Here is a 6,128-nt window from a genome sequence, read left to right as displayed (position 1 = left end):
TTTTTAGTAACTTGTCTCAGACTTGTTGGAGAGTTGTTTGTCTTTCTCTGCACCTCTCTTCCTGCACCTCTCAGTCTGTCTGTCTGTCTCTGTCGCCCCCCCTCTCTCCCTTTCTGTCTCTGTCTCTCTGTCTCCCAGGCTCCCCCGGCCTCTCACCACGTCTCTCCCGGCTCTCAGGCTCTCTCTCCGCACATGCAAGACTGCCATACTTGTACTGGTTATTCGCGCGCTTGTGTGTGTGTGTGTGTGTGTGTGTGTGTGTGTGTGTGTGTGTGTGTGTACATTTGCGTCCAACAAAGCGAAAAAATACCGAGGAGTGGTTTTCACCTGGGATTATTTCAAAGGGGGCCCACCTTGAATGGGAGGTAGGGAGGGAGGGAGGAAGAGGAGGAGAGAACTACTGCACGCAGACTAGACGACAGCTGTGGCAGTGTTGATGCTGCTGGGGCCCGGAAATTCCAGGAAATATTTTCATCATTTTTCCAGCGAAATCTTGTGCGCGTGATTCCCAGTCTGGTGATATTATAAAACTACAAGAATCGTGTTTGCTTACAGACGTCTTCTGGCACGACAGAGATGAAAGGTCTTTAAAGGTAAGTCTTATCAGCAAGATCAGAGATCGAGTAGGTTTGGCGTGTCGAGTGTTGGTCGAGCACATGTAAGTGGATAAGTTGTGGATCACAATAATAATGTGAAATATGCTCACCTTTGCAATCCTGCAGGAGAGAGAGAGAGACAGTGTAAAGTGAGTGTTGGTTTGTATTTTATTATATGTCGCGGACGTAATTGTCATAAAATTCCTAGACATATATATATATATATATATATATATATATATATATATATTGTAAACCCTAAAATATGCATGTACATCTTTTTCTGTAACAACACAGGTATTCCATGATTATACTACTACTAGCTGCAGTTTATGCTAGCATATCAGTGCTCTTGTAAGTATTGTTTTTGTTGTTGATTTTGATACGCTTTGCCTAAAGTCTTTGGAAAACTGCTGTTCGAGTTTAGCAAAGAGCAAGTTAATACATAAACGAGAGACGGAGGCAGTGCTGTCAAGACTCGCTTGCCGTGCGCCTGTGATACTGTATGCACAATCCACTGGCAGCTGTGACAAAGGAATCATGAAAACAAAACTCTGCAGTAATTATGTAGCCGTGTACCCGAGTGGTTTATTGTATTAAAAGGGACCCGGGGTACCAAAGAATTAGTAATGGATTTACTGAATTAAAGAAAAGATCCACGGGCAGGCCAGGGGCAAAAGGGTTTTTCTATTGTATTTACAACAGTTACATTTTTAATAGTTTTTATTTTATTTTATTTTTTACAATAGTTAAGTAAGTAAAGAAGAAGACGAATAAAGAAGATGAGACGACAAAGAGAAAACAGTGTAAGCGATATGGCGATGACTGACGCCGCTAGCCGTTGCGGGAACACACACAATACAACACACACTGCGCTGTGGCCCTTTCTCTGCACATGTGAATGGGTTGTTCTTGAGGCGTCAGTGCATTGTTAGGCAGGCCCCCGGTTCCCCTTGACCTGTAACTATGTCCAAGTTCACCGTTGTTAACTTCATCGATAAGGACGATGGCAGAAAAGAGAGAGAGAGAGAGAGAGAGAGAGAGAGAGAGAGAGAGGAGGGGGTGGGGTGCGCGGGGGGTGCGGGGGGGGGGGGATGGAGAAAGACTGTATGTAGGTGTGGTGGGTGGGAAGGGGGGGAGCATGGGAGGGGGGGGGATCGAGGTGAGTACGTGAGGGGGGGGGGATAGAAAAAGAAAGACTATTTGTGTCTGAAAGGAGAGGGGTGTGGTATGATGATACGAGTACCTGCCGTGTGTCATTCTCTGTTCTTATCTGGAAAGATCCAAGATGTAATGTGCTCAGTCGATCATGTCTGCTGCTTGCTGTCCGTGTTTTTGTCTGTTTGCTTGTCTAGTTTTTCCTCCCCTCGGAGCCTGTTTGTATATTGACTGGAACTTGTTTGATGGTACAATGATGTCAGTCTGCCTGGTGTACATTGTGTCTGTTTCTGGAACTATGTCTTGGGGGCCGGGGGAGGGGGAGTTTGGGGGGGGGAGGGTCACTGACTACCATGATCATGACTGTCACGTCAGTAATATGTGTGTGTGTGTGTGTGTGTGTGTGTGTGTGTGTGTGATATCAGTTTTCTGTTTCATCCCCATCTTGTGCCTTGTATGCTCTCATCTGGCAACATTTATGTATCAGTGTCAGTTACCGATTAGTGTGTTTCGCCGCTCACTCCCTGTTACCTGATCCCTCTGTCTGTCTGTCTGTCCCTCTCTGTGTCTTAGTGTCTCCACCTTTGTCTCTCTCATCAGCAGTAATGCATTCTCGAGCCGTATATATCTATATATATATATCTTAACCCGATATTTTTCTTAGATTTTGAGCATCTGCGTTTTAAGACAACCAAGCATTCCTGTGTAATGTTTTGTTGATGTTGTAAAGGCAGCACTTGAACAAGACGCCATGTGATCACACGTCGCAATGTAACCACAACAGAGTCACAGACTTTTGTCCACTGACGAATAACTGTTGTCGGCCGGCTTCCCCAAGTTTCGTGTGACAGTTCAGGTTTGGCGGCGAAGTCACGTCTTTGCCCCGGAGAATGGCCTCAGTTCATTGGCGGGTCAGAATGCCCTTCAAGTTAACCCCATCTAGGCGCTGACCACACACACCCTGCACCCCTCCCTGCCATGTTTCTTGGGCCTATACACCGCCGATCGACCCACACGTGAAAAGGCCATTGATTTGTCTTTTCTTACACTGGTAGGTTCAGGTATTATATATTATATATCTGAACCAGATAGGCTGTGAAAGAGGCTTTTGAATTGACGTCTCGTCAATGGCAAAGAAGTTCTGTGGAGCTTGCCTCAGTTGGTATATTTTTTCAATTTTCAGTTTTCTTTCATTTTTACCCCACAACAAAGTTTAAAAATTTTTTTTTTTAATCCATTTCAAGCGCCCAAACACGCGCGGGCACATGCGCACACACTCACTTACACACACACAGACACAGCCACACACAGACGTACACACACACACAGACGCACACACACACACACACACACACACACACACACACACACTGACACACACACACAACGTTACACACACACACACACGCGCGCGCGCGCACGCACACACACACACATGCACACTGGCACACACACACTACACTTCACTACACTACTCTACCGTCTACACAACACAACACAAAACTAGACCAGAAGATTGTTATCGACAATGACCAAAAAGAAGATTGTTATCTACAAGGACCAAAAAGACGATTGTTATCTACAAGGACCAAAAAAATACAAAAACGAAAACTGAAAGTGGAGCGGAAGAACGCCCGGACGGATGCGGGGAGAGACAAAGACAGGAACCGGAACTCGACAAAGAAAACAAAAGAGGGTCGCGGCGGCCCACTGTCATGGACTAAGTGGCTAATGTTGAGCGCTGTGACCTTGGGGGCGGCGGGACAAAGATCAAGGGTCTGTACTGACTGACTGGGTCTGTGTCTTTATGTGGGACACTTCCATTCTATTCCTGTCCGCTTGGAAAGCCCTCACGCGTGGCTTCGACACAGTAGTGGGTAAAACCCAGACGGGGCTGCTTATCATGTTTTTCCCCATCCCCCCCCCCCCCCAACCCCCTTCCCCAGGTTCCCCCATCCCCATCCCCCCCCACCACCCCTATCACCTCTCCCTGTCTGGGTGTCTGTCCGTGGATGTTCAGCAACATAAAAAAGAAGGAAGGAAAGAAGAAGAAGAAGAAAAAAAAAGAAAGATGAAAAGAAGAAGGAAAAATCAAACAAACAACAGAAAAACACTGATGTATACCTTGTTGATAAAGATTTCTGTTTTGATTTGTCTTTTCTTGTCTTGTCTGTCTGTCTGTCTGCATGTCTGTCTCTCCTCTTCTACTCTCCCCTCTTATCTTTCTTTCTCTCTCTCTCTCTCTCTCTCTCTCTCTCTCTCTGTCTCTGTCTCTCACTCTCTCTGTCCGTGGCTCTTTTAAATTCATCAATTGCTTCTTCTTCTTTAGGGGGAGAACTAGAAATTAACATAACATAATGATAATGACTATGGAAATAATAACAAAAATAATAATATTGATAATAACAAAACAAAACATGTACTTGCGTATCTAGTAACATTGAAAGATTCTCTCTCTCTCTCTCTCTCTCTCTCTCTCTCTCTCTCTCTCTCTCTCTCTCTCTCTCTAGCACTGTAGATCATATATTTACTCTATATGCATTAGTACAAAAATACTTACTGAAAAACACTAAACTGTATGTAGCATTTGTTGATTTCAGGAAGGCTTTTGATTCGGTAAATAGAAATGTATTGTGGGATGTATTACGTAACAATGGGATTAATGGGAAATTGTATAAAGCTGTTAGAAGTGTGTATGATTCAGTATTGGCTTGTGTACGTGATAAAGGTACTTATACTGATTATTTTGAATGCCCACGTGGAGTAAAACAAGGTTGTCTGCTTAGTCCCCTGATGTTTCCATTTTTTATAAACGAATTAGCAGTGGAATTGTCACAGAAAGGTAAACATGGCATTCAAATGATCCCAGGAGCAATAGATTTTTTTCTATTATTATTTGCAGATGATGTTATTTTTCTATCAGATACAGTCACTGGATTACAAAATCAACTAAATGTGTTAAAACAGGAAGCTGATCGATTGTGCCTGTCAGTTAATCTAGATAAAACAAATGTAATGGTATTCCGAATGGGAGGGCATCTTTCTGCTCATGAAAAATGGTTTTATGGAAATGTAGATGTAAAGGTAACAAACTCTTACAAATACTTAGGACTTTATTTTACAACGAAACTAAGTTTGAAGCATACTTGGGAGGAATCATATAGAATAGGGAAGAAGGGTGTCATAGAAATAATCAGATCGCTTAGAAAGTTAAATTGCATTGATCTTTGTATATTCAGGAAATTATTTGATACGCAGATTGAGCCTATGCTGACTTACGGGGCAGAAGTTTGGGGTCTTAACAACAATAAAGATATAGAAAAAGTACACACATTTGCTATTAAGCGTTTCCTTGGTGTTCCACTTCATTCATCAAATAAGATTCTATACGAGGAGACAGGCAGATACTCACTTCATTTAAGAACATTTGTAAAATGTATTAAATACTGGATTAAGGTAACACGTTTACCAGTATCAAGGCTATGTAGACAAGCCTATGAAATGATGTTGGTGCAAGAGGAAGCAGGGAAGCAAAACTGGGCATACTTTGTTAAGAAGGCATTAATAGAAAATGGATTTGGAATTGTGTGGTTGTGCCAGGGCGTAGGGTATGAAAATGGATTTATTTCTGAACTTAAAGATAGACTGATTGCATCATACAAACAAACCTTGCATGCACAAATGGAATGCAAAGAAAAATATACTTGGTTCTTTTCATTTAAAAGTATATTCCAAACAGAAAAATTTATTATGATAATATCAAACAGGTGGCGTAGAACAAACCTAGCCAAATTTAGACTAAGAACACTTGGCTTTAATGCCAATAAAAGATGGTTTGAAACTGGCACAGTAACACAGTCTCCCTGTCCAATATGTAACTCAGCTACTGATGATGAAAACCATTTTGTGTTTCAGTGCAAATCTTATGATTTTATTCGTAAAAAATGTATTCTTTTTGAAAAGGATGTAGTAAGAAGAGAAGATATGACAATGCTGCTCAGATCGAATGATGAAGACATCATAAAATCATTTGCTAAATATATTTCAGAAGCATGGGATTTTAGAAAGAAAATGATAAACAGAAGTTTTGATGTACAAATATGAGTAAAGCAAAATTCATGTATTCATTTATGGAAAAAAACACTATTATAGGACATATTATTTGATGATAATTGATAGATACACATGATTGTGTGCATGTGTATACAAAAATATCTATTCATTTTGGATGGTCGAGCTGACCGAAGTGATCAGTTGATTTATGTTTGTCCCATTGTCGGTATATACATTATTTGTATGTGTGATGAGAATGTTGATTTATATTATGTTTCTTTGTTTGATCTTATGTTTCCTGATAATGTATTGTTCCCCCCT

General features: G+C 41.6%; 1 protein-coding gene across 2 annotated transcripts in view; it reads left to right on the top strand.

The window, feature by feature from the left end:
• Nucleotides 1-437: 437 nt before the first annotated feature.
• LOC143285376 (uncharacterized) overlaps nt 438-6,128 on the top strand; it is a 34,789-nt gene continuing 29,098 nt past the window's right edge. Inside the window, exon 1 of one of the 2 annotated variants that reach the window (XM_076592601.1) lies at nt 438-593. The gene's annotated coding sequence lies outside the window, so the exon portion shown is untranslated. The remainder of the gene's footprint in view (nt 594-6,128) is intronic. The other variant, XM_076592602.1, reaches the window with a different exon arrangement.

Source organism: Babylonia areolata, chromosome 9 (genome assembly GCF_041734735.1).
Source record: "Babylonia areolata isolate BAREFJ2019XMU chromosome 9, ASM4173473v1, whole genome shotgun sequence".
Classification (NCBI taxonomy): Eukaryota; Metazoa; Mollusca; class Gastropoda; order Neogastropoda; family Buccinidae; genus Babylonia; species Babylonia areolata.
This window is presented reverse-complemented; position numbering and strand designations above follow the sequence as displayed.